Genomic DNA, 25917 nt, shown 5'->3' on the forward strand with positions numbered 1-25917 from the left:
AGGTCATCTTAAACTATATTCTTGCGCTTATGGAGACCTTCACTTGATTAAACATCAATTCTGGTCACCGTATTACAGAATGGATATAGAATCCTGGAAAGAATTGAGAGGCGAATGACGAGACTAATCCCGGGCATCAGGAACCTATACAGAGACAAAAAGCGTTAGGAATTGCACCCTCGAGAGACGTAGAGTGAGGGACGATATGATTGAGGTGTATAAATGGAAGTCAGGGCAACAAAGGACATTACAAAGGTACTCAAACTATCCAACCAGGAGCGAACTCGAAACAATGGCTTTTAATTAGACAAATTTAGATTTAGGCTCCAAATAGGTAAACATTGGTTTGTAAACAGAGGTGGACGAGGAACAAGTTACCAAACATTATCATTAACTCGAATACACTGATAGCTTCAAACATAGGTTGGATGGATATAAAGGGGCTGAGGTGTAAATGGGACTGCCTAGTATGGGCCAATAGGATGCTGCAGTTTCTTCCATTCTTACCTATCACACCTCTCTCACACCTCCCATTCACTCCTATCACACCCCCTTGCACAACTCTTCCCTCCTCTTCCTCACCTCCCACACACCTCCTCACACACCACCTCCACCTTCCACCAACACACCTTCCCCTCAACACATTCTCCCACCTCATCCTCCTATACACCGCCTTCTACCTCCTACCCCTACCCCAAACACTCTGGTTGCAGCACAAACCACCTATCACCTTTAAAGCCCTTTTGATGCCGACAGAAATTATAATTTAAAAGTGGGCCATCGCCTTAAATTACCTAGTGTGTGTGTGTGTGTGTGTGTGTGTGTGTGTGTGTGTGTGTGTGTGTCGCTAAGATTAAAATATTACAATGATGTTTTGTTGATATTTGTACACATAGATATGACACATGGGAGAAGGGAGAGCCCGGGGGAAGGGGAGGGAGAAGGAGGAGAAAGGAGAGAGATGGGAAGGAGAAGGGAAGGAGAGAAGGGAAGGAGGAAAGTATGGAGAAGAGAAGGGTGGAGAGGGATGGAGAAGGAAAGGGGGCAGAGGGAATGGAGAAGGGGGGGAAAGGAGAAGGAGGAGAAAGAGAGAGAAGAAAAGGAGAAGGGGAGGGATTGTAGAGGGGGAGGGACAGAGGGGGTACCAGGAGAGGGGTAGGAGAGGAGGGAGGGAGGGTGGGTAGAGGAGGGGGTGGGGAGGATGAAGAGGAGGGGGTAGGGGGAGGGGGGAGGAGGGGGTAGTGGAGGAGGGAGGGGTGAGGGGGGTAGAAGAGGAGGGGGGTGGAGAGGAGGGAGGGGAGAGGAGGAGGAGGGGAGAGAGAGGTAGAGAGGAGGAAGGGAGGGGGTAGAGGGAGAGGGGGTAGGGGGAGAGGGGGGTGGGAGGGAGAGGGAGGTGGGAGGGAGGGAGGAGGTGAGGGCGAAAGGGGTAAGGAGGGGAGGAGGGAGGGGAGGGGAGGGGGAGGGAGGGGGGAGGAGGAGGGAGGAGGAGGGAGGGGAGGGGGAGGGGGAGGAGGGAGGGGGAGGAGGGGGGAGGAGGGAGGGAAGGAGGAGGGAGAGAGGGGAGGGAGAGGAGGGAGGAGAGGGAGGTAGGAGGGGAGGAGAAAGGAAGGAGGGAGGAGGAGGAGGGGAGGGGAGGAAGGGGAGGAGGGAGAGGGGGGGAGGGGGGGGTGGGGGGTAGAGAGGGAGGGAGGGAGGGAGAAAGGGGTGGAGGAGAGAGGGGGAGGGAGAGGATGGAGGGAGGGGAGGGGGGAACTCTATAAATATGTTTGGGGAGGTGGTATACTGGTATACTCTCTGTGTTAGGCAGGAGATATACTGCAATGGTATATTGTGTGTTGAGTGTCCATCCCCCCCTCTCTCTCTCTCCCTATCCCTTACTCTCCCTTCCTCTCTCTCCCTGTCCCTTCCTCGCTCTCCCTGTCCCTTCCTCCCTGCCCTTCTCCTCTCTTTCTCCCCTCTCTCCCCCCTCTCCCCTGTCCCTTCCTCGCTCTCCCCTGTCCTTTCCTCCCCGCCCCTCCTTCTCCCCCTCCCCCTTCCCCCATCTCCCTGTCCCTCCCTTCCCTCTGCCCCCTCCCTCTCCCTTCCTCCCTGTTCCTGTCCCTTCCTCTCTCTCCCTGTCCTTCCTCTCTCTCCCTCTCCCTGTGCCGTCTCTCTCCCTCTCCCTTCTCTGTCCCTCTTCATTCATCTCTCTCCCTTCCCCTTCGTTCTCTCCCTCTCCCTTCTCTCTCTCCCTGCCTCTGTCCAGTGATTGGATATATACACTCACGGTATGTCATCACTGACTGACCTCTCCCTCCCTTCCCTACCTCTCTTTCCTTCCTTCTCTCAGTGAGGTGTGTGGATACGTTCTCTCTCTCTCTCTCTCTACCTCACTCTCTCTCTCTCTCTCTACCTCACTCTCTCTTTCCCTTTAACCTTTCAATAAATCCTAATTAAACACAGCATAATCGGATACAGCATCAATATTTCCCCTAATTACGGTCATTCATCAACAAGGTAATTACTGTGTTATAATTACACCAGATCTCAATTACCTATAGCATACCTGTGTCACCTTCCCAACCTGCATGACTCAGCATAAAACGAGGTCACCTGACACACCCTTCACAAGCTTAACTTTTGAATAGTAGACGGTAGACGGTAGACGGTAGACGGTAGATAGAGATGAGGAATGGTAGATAAAATGAGGGAATGGTAGATAAAATGAGGGAATGGTAGATAATGGTAGACGAGGAAATGGTAGCGGTAGATAGAGATGAGGATTTACACCAGACAGCTGACTCATACTAATATTTACACTCGACAGCTGACCAGTAGTTATGTTTATAGAGAACAGCTGATTCTGTCTCAGTGTTTACTTCTCAACAGCTGATGATCCGTCTCTCCCTCGCTGCTTCTCGAACTTTGATTTTAATTACTTACACCGAGGGAACGTGATGAACGACTCAAGTTACCTTCATTTATCACGGGTGTTCACTAAATAGCTCCAACGAGTCGACTTAATAGCTCCAAACGAATCGACTTAATAGCTCAGGGTGTCGATTAAATAGCTTAGGGTCTCGATTAAATAGCTCAGGGTGTCGAATTAATAGCTCAAGATGTTAAATTAATAACTCAGGATGTCGACTTAATAACTCTGATGATTCGACTAGGAGCTCCGGGTGTCGACTTACTGCTCCGGTTGTCGACTTAAGATGCTCCGAGTGTAGATAATAGCTCCGGGTGTGTGTATGTATGTATGTATGTATGTATGTATGTACGTACGTATGTATGTATGTACATAAACCTTAGAAATAAGCATGACTGAGAGACAACAAGAAAAGAAGTGAGGTTAAGTTTACCTTAGTGAGAGATCCTGTACATAAGAACATAAGAAAATAAGGAGTCTCCAATAGGCTTGTTGGCCTGTGCATGGCAACTCCTGTCGAGAGTTACTACCACTCTCTATCATCCATGAATCTATCTAGCCTCCATTTAAAACTCTCCAGCGTTCCAACTCTTACTAAAAAGTTGCTAAGCTTGTTCCACTCGTCTACCACCCTGTTTGTGAACCAGTTACTTCCTATCTCCCTCCTAAACCTAAACTTATCCAACTTAAATCCGTTGCTACTAATCCTCTCCGGCTCGGATATTATAAGAACTTTATCTATATCTCCTTTATTGATTCCTTTCACCCACTTAAATACTTCTATCATATCTCCGCACTCTTCGTCTTTCTAGGAAATGCAAGTTTAGTTAGGTTAGGAGAAGGGTACGAGGGGGTAAGGGGGAATGGGAAGAAAATAAATAAAAGAATGACAAAAGCGTAAATGAGAAGAGATTGTCTATATAAGTGTCAGTTCTTGGTCATTTTCTGTAGGAATTATTTGTTGTAATATACTTAAGTGGAGAGAGAGAGAGGTTGGCGTGAGTGAGGTGGTATGGATCCCCTAGGGTGAGGATCCACTATTGTTTACCAGAGCCGTCACTCAGTTCACCAAAGACTCTACACCTGGACACACGCACACACCTGTTCCCGACAGTACAGCTGAAGAAGAAGAACACACACTCATTACTCTAATCAACAAGACCTAGAGAGATTATACGTGTCAACCCAGCCAGAAATACCCCAGGAACAGCGAATGAGTCTCTATACCTATGGGGAGATTAGACAGCTGTACATAAACACACACACATTTGTTCCTATAGCCATTAGGAGTGATCTGTTCAGCAAGGAAGAAATGGAATGGGCATACACAACACTCCACACCCTGAGTGAGAGAAGGGCCGTGACGGACTCAATATACCACCAGTACCCGGGGTGTGTACCAGTCATCGTGGGTAAAGTCCCTCAGGGTGGCGGGGCTGTACTCCACCACACCAAGTACGTCGTTCCTGGACACAAAACCTTCGCCGATTTCTACTTCGTCCTCCACAAGAGTCTTCACGTTCGGCACCACGAGAGGTTGACGGTACATGTCCAAGGGGTGTATCCAGCCGGAAACGTGGACATGCACACCATTCATGCCCTACACCACCAGGAGGACGATCACTTGTACCTGACCTACACCACCGTGCCCATCAGGTCAAACAAGGTCAGGGAGAAGAGGTCAGAGGTGTACTGGTAATGACGCAACTGATAAACAAGATCTGAGTGGCAATATAAACTCGTGTGTCGAGTACAGTCAGACAGTCACCCTTTCAGTCAGACAGTCAATCAATCAGCAAACATCTCATAACCTCAGTCGGTCAGTTGACAGTGGATATGGAACTATTGACTCACTTGTTTACAGACGTTGTGAAGGTAGTGTGGTGATAGGGTGTGTACTGTGTAGTGATGGGTGTGGTGGGCATGTATAGTGGGTAGTGATGGGTGTAATGTGTAGTGATGGGTGTGGTGGGTGTGTAGTGATGGGTGTGGTGGGTGTGTACTGTATAGTGATGGGTGTGGTGGGCATGTATGGTGGGTAGTGATGGGTGTAATGTGTAGTGATGGGTGTGGTGGGTGTGTACTGTGTAGTGATGGGTGTGGTGGGCATGTATGGTGGGTAGTGAAGGGTGTAATGTGTAGTGATGGGTGTGGTGAGTGTGTAGTGATGGGTGTGGTGGGCATGTATGGTGGGTAGTGATGGGTGTAATGTGTAGTGATGGGTGTGGTGAGTGTGTAGTGATGGGTGTGGTGGCAGGAGGGATTGTTTATTGTTGTTTTCAATGAAGCAATAAATATTTTTTACATTGTCTGTTCCTGTTTGATTCGTCTACTTTTTCGTTTGACAAACAAGAAGTGGTATATGTGTGTCTGTCTGTTTGTATGTTTCTGTCTTTCTGTATGTCAGTATATCACTTTATGTCTGACTTTTTATCTCACACACACATACACACACACACACACACAAGATGGAATGCAAGATTATTCTCTCCCCTTCCTACTCCACATATCAAGAAGCGCTCAACACACTGACCCTCTCGGCTGTCACTGACCATCAACACGACCTCGTCTGCAAATTTGGTGAGAAGCTTCTGCACCATCCTCGACACCGGCTCCTACTACCACCTGAGATCCCTCGTCCGCATTTTGCTGTTCAACACCACAACCGCACCCATCCCATACGAGCACGTACTGATCGCTATAAGAACAGCCCAGTCCCAACCATTGTTAATATTATCAGCAACTCGTTAATCAACCAGTGTATTCACTACTCACCCCTTTGCACTGTCACTATGTTGAAATGCCCTGTAGTATGACCTTCTCCCCACCTAGTTATTATATTTTATATTTGTATCACTTATGTTACTTGTATATTATTTGTCAATCAAGAGACCCATTCCTCAATTATGTAACTATATTTTCAGCCTTCCGGCTGCCATGATCTTTAAATAAACCGTTAATTATTATTATTATTATTATTATTATTATTACACACACACACACACATACACAAGAACATAAGAATGCAGGAAACTGCAGCGGGCCTATTGGCCCATACTGGGCAGTCCCATATACACCCAACCCCTATTGCTCATATATCGATCCAACCTATGTTTGAAGCTACCCAGCATATTCAAGTTAATGACGATGTTTCGTAACTTGTTTCACTCGTCCACTACTCTATTTCCAAACCAATGTTTACCTATTTCTCGCCTAAATCTAAATTTGTCTAATTTAAAACCATTGTTACGAGTTCGCTCCTGGTTGGAAAGCTTGAGTACCTTTGTAATCTCCTCTTTGTTTAGCCCTGACTTTCATTTATACACCTCTATCATATCGCCCTTCACTCTACGTCTCTCGAGGGAGTGCAAATTAAGATGCTTTAATCTGTCTCTGTACTCAAGGTTCCTAATGCCCGGGATTAGTCTTGTCCTTCTCCTCTGAATTCCTTCTAGGGATTTTATATCCATTCTGTAATGCGGTGACCAGATTATTGAAATGCATTGTCCAGGTGTGGTCTCACAAGCCCAAGATATAGTTTTAGGATGACCTCGCTATTCTTGTAACTAACATTCCTTTGTATGAACCCAAGTACTTTATTAGCCTTGTTTCGAGCAAATCACATTGTTTACTTGGCTTAAGATTCCTACTTATCATTACACCTAAATCTTTCTCACATTCGGATTTCTCTATAACATCGTTGTTCATCTGATATCCGGTTTCTCTGTTTACATCTCCTAGACTAAGTACTTTACATTTGTCCACATTGAATTTTATCTGCCATTTTTCAGACCATTCGAAAAATTTGTTTAGATCTTCCTGTAGTTTTGCGGAGTCCTCGTCAGATTTAATTACACGTCCTATTTTAGTGTCATCAGCAAATTTACTTATGTTGCTGTCTACGCTTTATGTATATAATAAATAATAATGGTCCGAGTACTGAGCCTTGGGGTACTCTACTAGTGACGTTACTCCAATCGGATTTAGTGCCGTTAATGCTCACTCGCTGTTTCCTGTCCTGTAACCACGCCCTAATCCATTTTAGAATATATCCTCCAATGCCATGAGCCTCCACTTTTCTTATTAGTCTTTCGTGGGGGACTCTGTCGAAGGCTTTACTAAAGTCAAGATATACCACATCGTAGTCGTGCCCCTCGTCCGTACACACACACACACACACACACACACACACACACTTTTTCTCTCTCACACTCTTCCTCTTTCTCTCGTCCAATCAGCCAATGCTTTCCTGCCAGCCAACATTCACGTCACCTCTAAACCTTACTACTGATCCTGACACTCAAACAATCCTACGATAAATTCAACCCTTAACTCTAAGATAAGATCACGCATCTAAGGTGAAGGACAGTCTCAGTGTACACTTGACGCCAGAGAGAGAGAGAAGTGAGGTGGGTGTGACCTGACCTCACTTAAGTTGACCTCACCTGGATGGGTCACTTTCTTTACTCGGTGTCAGGGGCGGATCAAAGGGGGGCTCTAGGTGGGTCTGGAACCCCTTTTCATTAGGAAATTCCAATAATTTTTCTTTAATGCAGTATTGTTCTCAGAAAAAGTTTAATGAGACTGGATTCTATAATGTCAATCGAATTACAAGTTTGAGGAAGCATTATCCCAGTCAATGCAGGCATTGCATTGACCGAATCCGTCAACGTGAATTTGAGTAATGGTATGTACAAACTGGATAATTTCGTAATTAAGAAGATTTGTAACCCGGTGAGAAGGTTGGGTCATCTTACCCTCTGTCCTGACTACCGACTGCTGGGGTGCATTTTGAAGATTAGTAGGGTTATTACCTAATACCTGACCACTGACCACAGCATCTGCCTAGAGAAGTCGACTTGTGAAAGAGACCTAGGGGTACTTGTAAGCCCGGACCTACGGCCTAGAAAACAGTGCGTTAATGTTCGAAATAAGGCAAACAGAGTATTGGGTTTTATATCTAGAAGTGTAAGTAATAAGAGTGCAGAGGTCTTATTGCAACTATATCTTGCGCTAGTCAGGCCGCACCTCGATTATGCGGTTCAGTTATGGTGCCCCTATTATAAAATGGATATCAATTCACTGGAGTCGGTGCAGCGAAGAATGACGAAAATGATTCCGGGACTTAGAAACCTTCCATATCAGGATAGGTTAAAGAAACTAAACTTGCATTCCCTAGAAAGACGAAGAGTGCGGGGAGATATGATAGAAGTATTCAAGTGGGTGAAAGGAATCAATAAAGGTGATATAGATAAAGTTCTTATAATATCCGAGCAGGATAGGACTCGGAACAACGGATTTAAGTTGGATAAGTTTAGGTTTAGGAGGGAGATAGGAAGGAACTGGTTCACAAATAGGGTGGTGGACGAGTGGAACAAGCTTAGCAACTTTGTAGTAAGTGCTGGAACGCTGGAAAGTTTCAAAAGGAGGCTAGATAGATTCATGGATGATAGAGAGTGGTAGTATCTCTCGACAGGAGCTGCCATGCACGGACCAACCGGCCTATTGCAGACTCCTTATTTTCTTATGTTCTTATGTTGTGTATGAAAGTCTCTCTCTCTCTCTCTCTCTCTCTCTCTCTCTCTCTCTCTCTCTCTCTCTCTCTCTCTCTGTGTGTATGTCACCCCTGGCGTTGGATACATGTGTGGATATCAAGACTTAAAGTACAGCCTCATAGCCACTCCATTAATTCACAAGCGCCACACTAAGGTAAAAACACACACTGACACCACAACACTGCAGTACCAACACCGCAGTGAGGACAAACCTTTTTTATTGTGGTGAATATTCAGGTGTGCCAGGTAGGATAGCTGTCCACACACATACACATACACACACACACACACACACACACACACACACACACACACACACACACACACACACACACACACACACACACACACACACACACACACACACACACACACACACACACACACCACACACACACACACACACACACACACACACACACACACACACACACACACACACACACACACACGCACACACACACACACACACACACACACACACACACACACACACACACACACACACACACACACACACACACACACACACACACACACACACACACCACACACACACACACACACACACACACACGACACACACACACACACACACACACACACACACACACACCACACACACACACACACACACACACACACACACACCACACACACACACACACACACACACACACACACACACACACACACACACACCACACACACACACACACACACACACACACACACACACACACACACACACACACACACACACACACACACACACACACACACACACACCACACACACACACACACACACACACACACACACACACACACACACACACACACACACACACACACACACACACACACACACACACACACACACACACACACACACACACACACACACACACACACACACCACACACACACACACACACACACACACACACACACACACACACACGCACAAACACACACACACACCACACACACACACACACACACACACACACACACACACACACACACACACACACACACACAATTGAGCTAAATTACACAGCTTAAGGGCAATGTAGGTGGGGGGAGGGGGTAGCTTGGAAATTCTTGCGTTATTCATGAGTTACCTGACAGCTGGGAGGCCTGCCTGACACCTCCTGACCACTCAACCCCTCCCCCCTCCTGACCACCCACCCTCCTCCCTCCTGACCATCCACCCCCCTCCCCACCTCTATACCTCCAAGACAAGGTTAAATAGGAACTAGTTGGAACGGATCTTGCAGTGTGGTGGTGTGATGGCTATCCTAACCTAATCCTAACCAATCCTAACCTAACGCCAGCCTGGGTGACCTTCACGATCTGATTTCCTCTGCCGGTACCAATATTTATCAGGTAAGACTCTCTTCCACTCAGGTGTGTTAGCTAAGTGCATCGAACCATCTTGTGGGAAATACCTGTATGTGTCTCCAGGTGTGTATATGTGTGTTCACTGAGTCTGTGGAAATCTGGCAGATGTTCGGTCATGATGTTTGAGAGAGAGAGAGAGAGAGAGAGAGAGAGAGAGAGGAGAGAGAGAGAGAGAGAGAGAGAGAGAGAGAGAGGGGGGGGGGAAGAGGGAGAGAGAGAGAGAGAGAGAGAGAGAGAGAGTACAATATAACACCATTCCTAGGCCCGAAAAAGTAAACAATCAGAAACGATCCTACTACTCGTCCAGCCAAGCAGAAAAGGATCCAATATCTCTGACTCTACACGAGGGCGGAATGTGTCAGTATCCTCAAAGACGCACTCCCACCCCTCCCCACCACCTAACCTCCGCTCCGACGCACCCAACCTCCCACCCCACTTCCTCCCCCACCGTCGCACCTCCACTCTCTCCTCTCCTCCTTCCGATGCTTCCCACCACCACTCCCCCACCACCACCCTCTCCTCTCACCAACCTGACATCCCCACCCCCACTTCACCACCCCACTCCTTTCCGACGTACCAACCACCACCCAACTCCTCCCCACCACCACCACCACCCCACTCCTCCTCCCTCTCTCATTCCCCACCCCACTAATCTCCCTGACGCATCCCCACCACCCAACTCCTCCCTTCTGACCACCAATACTTCCTCCTCCCCCACCACTCCTCCCCCATCATCCCACTCCTCCTCCTCTTTGATCTCCCCTCCCTGGTGTTGGTGAAGGATGATAATGATGTGGACAGTGCTGAGGCGACACACGGCAGCTCATTGACTGTGTGTGCGTGTGTGTGTATGTGTGCAGCCATACACAGGGTGATGAAATGCGTCTAGAGTGGCAGCATTATGTTAGTGTTAAGGTGCAAGCACTGCTTGCTTCCTCTCGCACCTGCTGCCCTGGCGAGCTCTCGTCGCGAACAGGGAAGCAACTTGCATAAGTCTTCCCCTACCAGTACACAGCCCCTTACCATGAAGACTCCTGCTGTACCTCCTAGGGACCCACACGGTAACTGGGCGCCTCTTGGGCCCAGACTAGACCAGCAGGGGATCCGGAGTAGCAGTGGGCCCAAGAGGGACGGCGCCTAGGCTCACTGACATGTGACACGTCCTAGCGCCTACCACCACCGCCCCGCTGCCTTGCGGATTAACCCCGGCAGGTAAGGCTGGAGTAAACCCCAAACTGTGGAACCTGCGTGGAGCCCCGCATCAGGCAGACATGCTTACAGGGCTCCAAAAGACTCCAACGGTGGTGTAGGGCAGAAGAGGTGATCACCATGGAAACCCAACGACTACACTCACGACGGATGTAGGCAATGCCTGATGGACAGGCTACCCAGGCGAAACCCAACAATCTGGGCTATCGGCAGTCCATTGCAACTCTCCTCTTCCCAGTCGTTGCAACACTTGTACTACTGAATCAGGAAATGGGAGAGCCAAATATGTGGTTGCAGCCTGCGCTCCTGTCTCACCACATAAATCAATTCACGCACAGCCATCACCCAGTTCATCACTCACATCATCATCAAAACCCCTATACTCCAATAGTCCTATGGCGACGGACGAGGGCGACGGGGACAGGCAAAGATGACTGCCCGCCGGAGTCTCTAGTCACAACTCTGCACATGGGCACAGATAAGATGGTCGTTGAGGCACTGGAGACGGAGCAGTGCAATACGGTCCTGTCTGCATGGCGGAGCAGCCTCTTTCGAGGACCTCTGCTCACCCCACATGGGAGGAGCTAGAAAGGTTCCTGAACATAGCCTGCCTAAAACCCAACCTGACTGGGCAACCGTAGCCAGTAAGGTCATCCTTATGCGGTCGAAAACACAACCAAAATCACAGTTAAAAAAACAAAAACCATACAACCTCTTATGGTCATGGAATGTCAGGACCTTCTGGATACTGGCACAAATGCGCATCCTGAAAGAAGAACTGCCCTTGTGGCAAAAAGAGCTGGCTAGGTATAACATCAACATAGCAGCCACCGTCAGTCCCAGCTCCCAGATGAGGCCAACTCACAGAACGGGGTCTGGCTATACCTTCTTCTGGAAGGGTAAGCAAGCTGCGAGAGAAACAGCATTTATGGAGTTGGCTTTGCCATCCAACGCATCCTACACAGGCTAACTGAAACGCCTATTGGGATCAATGAGCGCCTCATGACGTTTCGAGTCCCACTGAATCACTCACGTCATGCCTTCTTCATCAGTGCATACACCCTAGCACTGGATGCAGAGGATGACATCAAGGAAGCCTTTTACGCCGACCTCGACAGAGTGCTAACCTCTATCCCCAGAGAAGACAAGGTTGTGCTCCTTGGCGACTTTAATGCCAGAGTTGGCAGAGATGCTAACTTTGGCATGGAACCATAAGGAGAAATGGACTAGGCAATCCCAACGGCCTACTCCCTCTCAGCACGTGCTGCACACAACCTCACTATAACCAATACCTTGTTTAGGCAGGCCGAGAAGTTCAAGGGTCGTGGCAACACCCACGATCCAAACACCGCATCTCATTGACTACATCATTGTCAGAGAAAGAGATCGCCGATATGTCTCATCACCTGTGCCATGCGTGGCTCAGACCACTGTGACACTGATCATCGACTTTTCGCCCCAAAACGCGAAGGCAGCAAGCCCCAGAAGAGGCTTTAATACTAAGCGTCTGGAGGATCCAGCGGTAGCACATGCTTTCAGAGAGCAGTTCGAAGAAGGGCTGATAAACAACCCGACAACAAACAACGAATCCTAATTATGATATAAATCTGCAGAGAGACCCTGGCCAGATCAAAAAGAATACACCAGGGCTGGTTTGATGAAAATGACCCGGCAATCAAAGCACTCATCGACGATAAACCTGCTGCTTTTACTGACTGGCAGAACAACCCTCATTCTCGACCAAAGCTGATACCTTCCGCAAGAAGAAAGTGGCAGCCCAGCGGGAACTTTGCAATCGAAAGAACGATTTGTTTAAAATAAAGCATGTGAAGCACAAAATTTGCAGATCAGCACAAAAGCGGAATTTTTAATTTCCACTAAAACATTTTATGGGCCAGTTACTCGTAGCTCGCCCTCCGCTCATGTGACGGTAACCTCATAAATAAAGACGATGAAAGCCTCCTTCAACGCTGAAAAGGACACTACCATTCATTGCTCAACCGAAACACCATTGTGGATGTCCTGAATATCCAGCAAGTCCTCAGCATCCAGAACTGACGCACTTCAGCTATCCTCAATCCCTGGATGAGGTAGCTACTGCCATCCAAATGATGAAAATAACAAAGTCTTAGGGACTGATGGAATCCCAGCCAAGGTTTATAAAGCAGGATGACCCCTGCTTACCAACAGTCTCCACTCTCCTGGAAATATATAAAAAGGAGGAACCCAAAGCTCTTAAAGATGCCTCCATTGTCAATATTTATAAGAACAAGGAGAGCCGGTCAGCCTGTGGTAACTACCATGGGATCTCGCTGCTGTTCTGTAGCAGGCAAGATTATCACCTGAGTCCTCCTAAAGAGACTTCTTTCTGAGGCCGAAAACTTCCTCCCAGAATCTCAATGTATTAGACCATCACGTGGCACCACATCTTTGGTGCCCGCCAGATACAGGAAAGTGCAGAGAACAGCGTCATGACCTGTACATGGCTTTCATCTACTCTAACCAAGGCCTTGACTCAGTCAACAGGGAAGTCCTCTGGTGGACCTCAGCCGTTTTGGCTGCTCCAAAATTCATCGCCATTGGAGGCAACTCCATGATGGCATGAACGGCAGTGCTTCCTGCACAACGGCACCCAGTCAGAGTTCTTCCCCATGAAAACGGGGTTAAACAAGGGTGGACTGTACTTCCTTACTTGTGCCAGTGCCAATTTAGCCAGCGGGGTGAACATCGAGTCCGGGTGAAGGGGAGTTTTTCAACATAAGGCGACTCCAGGCAAGAACAAAGGTGTCGGCAGCTTCCATGACTGAACTTCAGTATGCGACAACCTCACCCTTGCTGTCTCAGACTGAACACGACCTACAAGAGATCCTGAACACTCTACGCAGAGGCGTAACACTTTGGCCTTGATGTGAATGTACGTAAGGCCTAGATTTTCTTTCAGCCTGCCCCTGGTTCAAAGCCACCTCAACCATCCATCCAGCTTAACGGTACTACCCTCTTTAATGTTACCCACTTTCGGTACCTCGGCTCCCCACTTTCGCATCACCGAACATATCGATGAAGAGATTCAGCATCAGATCAGATGTGCATCTCAAGCCTTTGGCAGACTCCGAAATCGTGTCTTTAGCTGTAGGTTGAAATTATCTACAGAGCTGCGCGTATATCGAGCAGTGGTCCCACCTGCTATATGACAGTGAGACATAGGTCACATACAGGAGGCACCTCAAGGACTGGAAACTTTCACCAACGTAGTTCTACGTTCCATCCTCCGAGTTTGCTGAAGACAAGAGAACAAATGCCAGTATTCTAGCTGACACCTATACTGTAGGAGCATCGGGCTACCATTATGCATGAACAACTACGTTGAACTACCCATATTACATACGACAGTAGACTTCCAAAGCAGCTACTTTACAGTTCCTAACGAATAGTAAAATGTAACGCCGGCAACTGAAAGGTATGTGGATAGTCTTAAGACAAACCTGAAAAGTGCCAAATCGACCCCATAACCTGGGAGACGATTACTCCCACACCGTAATGCTTGGAGGAGCACCAAACGAGTAAGGGGTCAATGACTTAGTTGCGACTGCAAACCGAGGCAGACATGCGCCAACGCCGGAAGGACGCCGCATTAGATGTATCCTCCAATGTGCAACATCTGTGATCGACCGCCGGTCCCGTATGTGCCTCTTTAGTCAAACTCACCAACCTACTGTAGGTGACATCCCTAATAATTCATATCATTGCATCATAGCTGGATGATCGTCATACTCGATTACGAGTGACAGGAAAAGTAGTAGTAGTAGGTGTGTGTGTGTCTGTGTGTGTGTATGTGTGTCTCAGTAATATTCCTGTTTTACACCTGTTGCCGCCTGGTGACTATACTCTTTCTCCTCTGGCCACAAGAAACAAGAACCGTCACTTATCCTATCCTTACCCCCCACCTGCAAGTTTTCTTTTACAATTTTACTTAAAATGTTATTATCTTTTCCACTCATCAGTCGGTCGGTTTGTTTTCAGTTACACATTATTAAGTACTGGACGTGTAAGAAGCTTTTGTACAGTATGTTCCAGTGTTGTCAAGCCTTGATGCTGTCACAACATTCCCCGGCAAGTTATTATTTCTAGAGCTTCCGGCTTTCACTCCCAAGTACTGCATGGCTGTTATGCTTGAGGCTTTTTAGTGCGTTAGTCAGCTCAATGTCTGTTTCTATTGGTTGTCTAAATAACCCGGCCGACCACTGTTCACTGGGGTTCGTTTAGTGTACAGTACTACAGTGTCTCATGTGTGGTACCTCGACACTTACTACTCCTCCTTATTCTCCACCACCCCACCTTTCCTCCTCCTCCTCCTTCCTTCCACCACTCCATCTCCCCCTCCTCCCCCCTCCCTCCTCCCTTTATTCTTCATCTCCACCACTCCACTCCTCCTTTCTATTCTCCACCACCTATCCCCCCTCCTCCACTACCACACCATTCTACACTCACCCAACATCACAAAACAGTTGATGCAGGTATTTGTTCGCAGTGATGGGGCACACACACACGCACACACACACACACACACACACACACACACACACACACACAAACACACACACACACACACACACACACACACACACACACACACACAAAACACACAAAACACACACACACACACACACACACACAACACACAAAACACACACAAAAACACACACACACACACACACACACACACACACACACACACACACACACACACACACACACACACACACACACACACACACACACACACACACACACACCACACACAAAACACACACACACACACACACACACACACACACACACACACACACACACACACACACACACACACACACACGGTAATAAACAGGACCAGGTGGTGTTTCCTTGCCAACTCACCAAACACCTGTCATCATTATTTTACACCCTGTTGTTTCACCCCCACTCACCCCCACTTACTTCTCCGCACCATCACCACTTACTTCCTTAGCATCATCACCACTTAAGCATCATCACCACTTACTTCCTAAGCACCATCACCTTACTTCCTAAGCACCATCACCACCATCACCACCCCCTCTACCACCTATTTCTCCCTCCCCACCATCACCCATCACCACCACTTACCTCCCCACTGCGACCACCACCACCACCACTTCTCCCTCCCACCACTCCCACCACCACCACTTTCTTCCCAGGCCCACCACACTTTCTCCCTCCCCACCATTACCTATCACACCTCTCACCACCACACTTCCCCACCACCCCACTTTCTTTCAGCCACACCACCACCACCACCACTTAAATTTCCCATAAGAATATACAGTAGTAATGTTTTATTCTTAAGCAGAATTGTTGAGTAAGATTATTTAAATTTAGTAAGATACTATGGGGGAGAGGGGGGGGAAGGAGGAGTGGGGGAAGGAGGAGGAGGCGGTAGAGGGAGGAGGGGGTAGAGGGAGTGAGGGTAGGGGAGTGAGGGGTAGGGGGGAGGGGTAGGGGGAGGAGGGGGGTAGAGGGAGGGGAGGAGAGTAGGGGGGTTAGAATGAGGCAGTCTGTTTACAAAAATACCCTTAAATTCGACGTTTATTTGATCCTAGTATTAACCAAGTCTGTATTGTCTTATGTTAAGGTAACTATAGAAAAAATAAACTGATGGAAGCAAATGTTACACTGTTATTTCACACAATTTATTTCTTCTATGTCATATCGTGTGTTGGGTTTTATTCACAAAATTCTAGTTTTGTTTAATTCAGATTTTCGGTTCGTCACGTGCTGTTAGAAATTAATTAGTTTCTGTGTTGGAAAATCTAATTAAACCACAGCGACAGCCAGGCAATGTTACCCAATGTCGATAGATATCATTAACCTCTAACTTTTTATATACACTACAGTATAAATGTATATAATTTTAATACCACAGTTTAATTAAATATATATAATGTGTTTATACGGAATATTCATCATTAACAATTAACATCTGTCACCTGATTGCGACTCACTCGTTATATGTCACCATGTATGATATTTCAGTGGTGGGTTTTATTACCAGTGTGTCGAGTAATGCTGTAAATTATGTCATCGTAATGTAAAGGTTTGTATTATGTCACAGTTAATGTCATTATGAAGATTGGTTGTACTGTGATGGTGTGTCAGTGTTTAGCGTCATTTTGTGTCGTGTTTAATGTGTCATGGTGTATCGTGTTTAATGTGTCATGGTGTATCGTGTTTTAATGTGTCATGGTGTATCGTGTTTTAATGTGTCATGGTGTATCGTGTTTAATGTGTCATGGTGTATCGTGTTTTAATGTGTCATGGTGTATCGTGTTTTAATGTGTCATGGTGTATCGTGTTTAATGTGTCATGGTGTGTCGTGTTTTAATGTGTCATGGTGTATCGTGTTTAATGTGTCATGGTGTATCGTGTTTAATGTGTCATGGTGTATCGTGTTTTAATGTGTCGTGTCGTGTTTAATGTGTCATGGTGTCGTGTTTAATGTGTCATGGTGTATCGTGTTTTAATGTGTCATTGTATCGTGTTTTAATGTGTCATGGTGTATCGTGTTTAATGTGTCATGGTGTATCGTGTTTTAATGTGTCATGGTGTATCGTGTTTTAATGTGTCATGGTGTATCGTGTTTAATGTGTCATGGTGTGTCGTGTTTTAATGTGTCATGGTGTATCGTGTTTAATGTGTCATGGTGTGTCGTGTTTAATGTGTCATGGTGTATCGTGTTTTAATGTGTCATGGTGTATCGTGTTTTAATGTGTCATGGTGTGTCGTGTTTTAATGTGTCATGGTGTGTCGTGTTTAATGTGTCATGGTGTGTCGTGTTCACTGTGACGTAGAAACTACTAAGGGAAAATGTTAACCCGTGTGATGAACTTTAAACATGCAGTATTTGTTGACGTGTTTCCTCACTAGGCTGGTAGTGTACGGCTGTCATACTAGGCTGGTACAGTACATCACGGCTGTAATACTTGGCTGGTACAGTACATCACGGCTGTCATACTTGGCTGGTACAGTACATCACGGCTGTAATACTTGGCTGGTACAGTACATCACGGCTGTCATACTTGGCTGGTACAGTACATCACGGCTGTAATACTTGGCTGGTACAGTACATCACGGCTGTCATACTTGGCTGGTACAGTACATCACGGCTGCCATACTTGGCTGGTACAGTACAGCTGTCATACTTGGCTGGTACAGTACATCACGGCTGCCATACTTGGCTGGTACAGTACGTCACGGCTGTCATACTAGGCTGGTACAGTAACATCACGGCTGCCATACTTGGCTGGTACACAGAACATCACGGCTGCCATACTTGGCTGGTACAGTACATCACGGCTGTAATGGTACCGGTACATCACGGCTGCCATACTTTACAGTACACGCATGCCGTCATGTAACTGGTACAGTACATCACGGCTGCCATACTGGGCTGGTACAATACATCACGGCTGTAATACTTGGCTGGTACAGTACATCACGGCTGCCATGCTTGGCTGGTACATTACATCACGGCTGCTATAGGCTGGTACAGTACATCACGGCTGTAATACTTGGCTGGTACAGTACATCACGGCTGCCATACTTGGCTGGTACAGTACATCGCAGCCGTCATTGGCTGGTACAGTACATCACGGCTGCCATACTAGGCTGGTACATACATCACGGCTGCCATACTTGGCTGGTACAGTACATCACGGCTGCCATACTTGGCTGGCACAGTACATCGCAGCCGTCATACTTGGCTGGTACAGTACATCACGGCTGCCATACTAGGCTGGTACAGTACATCACGGCTGTAATACCTGGCTGGTACAGTACATCACGGCTGCCATACTTGGCTGGTACAGTACATCACGGCTGCCATACTAGGCTGGTACAGTACACTGGTACAAAACATCACGGCTGCCATGCTTGGCTGGTACAGTACATCACGGCTGCCATACTTGGCTGGTACAGTACATCACGGCTGTAATACTTGGCTGGTACAGTACATCACGGCTGCCATACTTGGCTGGTACAGTACATCACGGCTGCCATACTTGGCTGGTACAGTACATCGCAGCCCTCATACTTGGCTGGTACAGTACATCGCAGCCGTCATACTTGGCTGGTACAGTACATCGCAGCCGTCATACTTGGCTGGTACAGTACATCACGGCTGCCATACTTGGCTGGTACAGTACATCGCAGCCGTCATACTCCTCCTGGGTGTATAGAGGAATACAGTGGTTACCTGACACACTCACAGGTGGACTGGCAGTCATCAGCACCACACAGGTGAGAGTTACTGTAATGACACACGCTAATGAGCAGTCAATTCTGGGTTGTTTCAATATTAAAAAAATCAATATGACAAATAAAATAAAATACAGCACTGGATATATTAACTGCTTACGAGAAAATTAAAACTGTGCATTAAAGACACCAATTTATTAATTGTTAGAATTTAATACATTTACTAATAGAGCAAAATGACAGAGTCGCAGAAGCCCTAGAAGTCTCCTCAGTGTGTAACATACTGGAAAAATACCAAGCTGGGGAAGCATAGGTGAGCTTAGGGAGTATGAGTGTTGAGTAAACATTGAAGAACTCAGACGAGGGACTTGAGACGACGGATGATGTGATGATAGCAGGAAGATTTGACGGTTACGCTGACGTACTTTCTTAGCTCCTTGTAAAGAAGTTTCATTGGTATTGAAACAGTTTATTTGGCCAGAAAAATAAAGATACAAAGTGGACAATAAAAACAACTTTGACATGGTAGGTGTGAATGGGAGTGGTGGGGTGCGTGTGTGTGTTAAGTAGGTACAGTTCCGTTCAGAAGTTCGTGGCACACTGGCGGTCAAGGGTGCATAGGTATCGTGGACGACAGGTCACTGTGCCGAACCTCCTACCAACACACAGTGGAACTGGCAACGGGATCAGTTTGATTCGAACGAATACTCATCAAAAGGAGATGGGAAGGATATTGATATGAATATCCTGCTGACGAGAGAAGAAAACTGTAGTGATAGGAATATCCATTTGAATATCAAAATACAATAGTGAAATTGGTTTCGAATGAACACCATAAGAAGTACAGTAGGAGAACAGAGCTCATATATCAAGAGTCTTCAATGTATTCATTACTTGAATATATATATATATATATATATATATATATATATATATATATATATATATATATATATATATATATATATATATATATATATCTATAGTTATATATAGTTTTCACCCCACTGCTTCCGTTTATCACACGTAAGACGATTGTTGCCATTTTTCGTTTGTAAGTGTTTACCACACCACTGTCCAAGTGTTTAAACCCTTTCTTTTATATATAACATTCACTCTGTATTAACTATCGCCTTTCTATTGATAATTTTACTATTTTTCTATTTATTTATTTTTTTATTTTTTTTACTATAGAGGTTAATTAACGTTGTTTTACCGGGAATTAAACAGGTGTACAACAACCATTAGCTGCAAGACTCGGGCCTGTAGAATATATACTGAACATATTTACATGTAGGAAAATATTACAATTCGTTTTACTAAATTTATCAAAACTTTAAAAACCAGATCATAATTGACTTTTTTTTAAGATTATGAATAATAATAATTAGAAGTATTGGAACTTCGTCTAAATTTGTCACTTGTTTCACACGCATACCTGTATACAACTGAATCTCTTAAGTAACATTTACTCATAATAAACTCATTTTAACATTAATTAATCATCACAGACTCTATTACATATTAATATAATTTTATTTAGATGGTCATAGATGATTATTTAAAAGATTTTACATATATATAAAAAAAAAAAATTAAGGTGAGCGCCATCTATGAGTTAAAAGAGTAACTAAAAATCTTCTTCACAGGGATTCAATGGAGAGTTTCCCGTCTGAGTATTGCGTATCAGCCAACTACCAGACCAACACAAGACAGGTGACGAAGATGGAGGACGTTGCTGCTGTTACGACCCTCCCAGCCCTGGAAATAATCCCCCTGAGGCGTCGGTAAGACCTTTATTGCCATTATTAGATCATAATGATAGTAAGTACAGTAGTTGTTGGTGTATTATTATAATGAGACAGTATTTAAGCGTTAATTAAGATCTTTGTGTTGGGTCGTCTGGGAGTAGCTGGTTAAATTGTCACTGACATTATATGAAATTTAAGTTGTTTTTTTGTTGTTTTTTTAATGTGAACAAATTCAGGTTAATTTGGGTTAGGTTAGGTTTTTTGTGTGTTCATCCCAAAATGTTAGGTTGGCAAGTACTGGCTCTCTGTTACACACTGTTGACAAATACTGGGCATGTACTGGCGCTCTGTTACACACTGTTGGCAAGTACTGGGCATGTACTCTGTTACACTGTTGACAAGTTCAGGCTCTCTGTTACACACTGCTGACAAATACTGGGCGTTTACTGGCTTCTGTTACACACTGTTGGCAAGTACTGGGCATGTACTCTGTTACACTGTTGACAAGTTCAGGCTCTCTGTTACACACTGTTGGCAAGTACTGGGCATGTACTCTGTTACACTGTTGACAAGTACTGGGCGTGTACTGGCTCTTTGTTACACACCGTGCTGTTGCCATTAATCATCCATAAGGCGATTGTTGCAATTTTTCGTTATCGTCGTACTGCTGCCGTTAATCATCCATAAGGCGATTACACATTCGAAACTAATTTCCCTATTGTATTCTGATATTCGAATGGTTACTCCTATCACTAGATTTCTGCTCTGGTAAACAAGATATTAACACATTCTTCATCACCATCAGCAGTAACGTTGGCCGATATTGAATTTAATATCCTTCCAATCTCTTTTTTGTGAGTATTCGTTTGAATCACACTGCTCCATTGCCAGTTCCACTGTGTGCAAACTAAAGCCTAATAAGTCACCTGGTCCCGATGAGATATTTGCCAGAGTATTAAAGGAATGTAAGGAAGAGCTTAGTATGCCCTCAGCAAAGTTGTTTAACATGTCCTTGAAAACAGGTGTAGTACCAGAATCCTGGAGGATAGCGAATGTAATACCGATTTTCAAGAAGGGGGATAGATCACTATCCTCTAACTACCGCCCAATCAGTCTAACATCAATAGTAGGCAAATTACTGGAAGCAATCATTTCAAACTATTCGAAATCACCTGGAGAAGCACCGATTGATCAATGATTCCCAGCATGGCTTCACAAGCGGACGTTCATGTCTATTTAATCTATTAACATTCTTTTCATCAGTTTTCGAATCTGTGGACGAGGGGCACAATTATGATGTGGTATATCTCGACTTAAGCAAAGCCTTCGACAGAGTCCCCCACGAAAGACTAATTAGAAAGGTAGAAGCACATGGCATCGAAGGTAATATCCTTAAATGGATTAGGGCGTGGTTACAGGACAGGAAACAGCGAGTGAGCATTAATGGCACTAAGTCCCATTGGAGCAACGTCACAAGTGGAGTGCCCCAAGGCTCAGTACTTGGACCATGAGTATTTATTATATACATAAACGACATAGATATCGGCATAGACAGCAACATAAGCAAATTTGCTGATGACACTAAAATAGGACGTGTGATTAAATCTGACGAGGACTCCGCAAAACTGCAGGAAGATCTAAACAAATTTTTCGGATGGTCTGAGAAATGGCAGATGAAATTCAACATGGACAAATGTAAAGTACTCAGTATAGGAGATGTAAACAGGGAAACCAGATACCAGATGAACAACGATGCCATAGAGAAATCCGACTGCGAGAGAGATTTAAGAGTAATAATAAGTAGGAACCTTAAGCCAAGTAAACAATGTGTTTTTGCTCGTAACAAGGCTAATAAAGTACTTGGGTTCATACAAAGGAGTGTTAGTTACAAGACTAGCGAGGTCATCCTAAAACTATATCTTGCTCTTGTGAGACCACACCTGGATCACGCAGTTCAGTTCTGGTCACCGTATTACAGAATGGATATAGAATCCTTGGAAAGAATTCAGAGGAGAATGACAAGACTAATCCCGGGCATTAGGAACCTTGAGTACAAAGACAGGTTAAAGCATCTTAATTTGCACTCCCTCGAGAGACGTAGAGCGAGGGGCGACCTGATAGAGGTGTATAAGTGGAAGGCAGGGCTAAACAAAGGGGACATTACAAAGGTACTCAAACTATCCAACCAGGAGCGAACTCGTAACAATGGTTTTAAATTAGACAAATTTAGATTTAGGCGTGAAATAGGTAAACACTGGTTTGGAAACAGAGTAGTGGATGAATGGAACAAGTTACCAAATATTATCATTAACTCGAATACGCTGAATAGCTTCAAACATAGGTTGGATGCTTATATGAGCAATAGGGGTTGGGTGTAAACGGGACTGCCCAGTATGGGCCAATAGGCCCGCTGCAATTTCCTCCATTCTTATGTTCTTATGTGTGTGTTGGTGGGAGAGTCGGTGGAGTGACCTGTCGTCCAGGAAGTGTTCAACAGACTATGCACCCTTCACCGCCAGTGTACCACGAACTTCTGAACGGAACTGTACCTACTGTTGCCATGCTCTTTTGGTGCTTGGTTTTTACTTGTTTCCACTGTCTGTCTCTCTCCACCATTAGCGTGACTTGTGATTACTTAGCAAAACACGTGGATCAATAAGGTCATTCTTAAAGTGAGGCGAATTCCGTGCTAGTTCCTGGGTCAAGAGTCGTACACACTGCTGAGTCGTACACACTGCTGAGTCGTGCCTCTGCTGAGTCGTGCGCACTGCTGAGTCATGCGCGCGCTGCTGAGTCATCAATACAAGTGAGTCATACTACTGCAGGGGTGGAGTGTGTGTGTGTGTGTAGTACGTATGTTGGGGAGGGATAATATAAGCTGGAAATCACAAAACTGAATTAAACTAACACCGAAAATATACAGACAACCTCACCTTCACCAGACGATACCTTAATATTTAACACACATACAATACACCTTGAAAATTTGTTACCTATTAAACCAGGTAACAATAGTAAGACATTTTTACCGGAAGATAATTTACATTTACCCATTAGTTTGATAATTCATGTTCTTATAAATGGTAATGTGATTATGTGTGATTTAGTGTCTCATTGATGTTGTCATGGGGTGTAATCAATAACGACTGGTTGTAAATAACAGCAGTGGTGATAGTAGTTGTGTGTTATTTGGGTTATGTCTGATCACCTGTGTGGGTCAGTCACTGTAATTGGTTGAATGGGGTGATTGCAAGGTGATTAATGTTTTGTAAGGCAATTTATCCCTTAACCTGATCTAACCCAAACTAACCTTAACCTAACCTAACCAAACCTAAGTTCCCTGTGGTGAGTGTAGAGGAACTCAGGGGTGTGGGTGTTGGAACGAATGAGAGTGAGGGAGAGTTGAAAGGAAGAGAGAGAGTGAGTGAGTGTGATACAAAGGGAATATGGGAGTAACAGAAAGAGAGTGTGTGTGTGTGGGAGGGAGGGAGGGACGGACACACACACACTGGCCTAGTTAGTACGAGTGACCCATTGATCGAGCCAGCCGCCCTACGATGCATACTTACTGCCTCACACCACCGCCTTGTATAACACCAGCATTACCTCCCTCTCTACCACCACACGCTTACCGCTCGATAAAGATTTCCTATACATAAGTTTCCAGGACCATTCGTTTTAGTTTTATTTATTATTTTACTAGTGAGTGTTAGTTGGAGATTGACTTCGTAACGACAGCATACTTGGCACAGTAATGGTGATGTATAAATGTTACCTGAGAATGTTAATTGATGGATGTAAAGTGTAGATAATATCACACTGTATATCATGTTAGGTGTGTGTGTCTTATGTCGTGTCTTTCAAGAACTGATGGTTAGGTTAGGTTAGTATTAGGGTGGTTAATATTCAGGTGAATTAGCCGTTGTTCCGTGTCTACATATTGATTATTGATATTTAATAGGAATTGTTTTTAGGTTATTGTACGTTTAACTCCATTAGATTCCTGATACAATATGTACAAGGTATTATGTAGCATTATGTAGTAAGTCGTCCCATTATTCTCCTTGTGGCGACTGTCGGTCTCTCGCCGTGTCGTGTCTGGCTCTCATAATCATTATCTTCATCCTTGAGTTCATTTAGGGGTTTTTTTTCTTATTATTTTAAAGGTGTATTATTTCGCTTATTTATCTTCTTTTTTTTCGCGAGTCACTTAGCAGCCAATCACCTTCTAGGAATTTTGATGGTTGCCAAGGAAACCAAAAATGGGAGGAGCTCTGTTTATTGGCTCTTACAAATGTAAATAACTAACGTCTTGCGGTACTAACTTCACCTAGTGTCTTATTTTCCTTGTCCAACTTAGAAGAAAATATTTATTTGGTTGAGAGAAATAATTTATTACGTGATCTGCTACAAGACAATAACAGGTTGTAATTATGATTTTTTTTAATTAAAGGGGAGGTCTTCTATCCAATTGTCAGTTTTACTCATTAAAGTTTATAAGTTCGTTTTACAAATATGGTCAATTATTTTATAAATTTTCCACACAAATACTTGGTTAATTTTTAAAGTTTTATATTTACTTTTTAAAGTTTTATATATACACTCACGGTAACTTCTTTACTTTTATAATTTCTAATTCCTCATTTGGCATAAAAGTTTGAGAAAGTTCTTAACAAAAGGGATTGGTGATGGAATCGTAACACATCATTAATGGTAGATGTTCTTGATGCACGTAATGGTGTTCTGGTCGTTGGGTTAGTTATGGTGTAATGTGGTTCACTTTTGTTGGTGTTTGGTCAAGTTGGTGGCCAGTCTTGTCA

Source organism: Homarus americanus, unplaced genomic scaffold (genome assembly GCF_018991925.1).
Source record: "Homarus americanus isolate GMGI-L3 unplaced genomic scaffold, GMGI_Hamer_2.0 scaffold39155, whole genome shotgun sequence".
NCBI lineage: Eukaryota > Metazoa > Arthropoda > Malacostraca > Decapoda > Nephropidae > Homarus > Homarus americanus.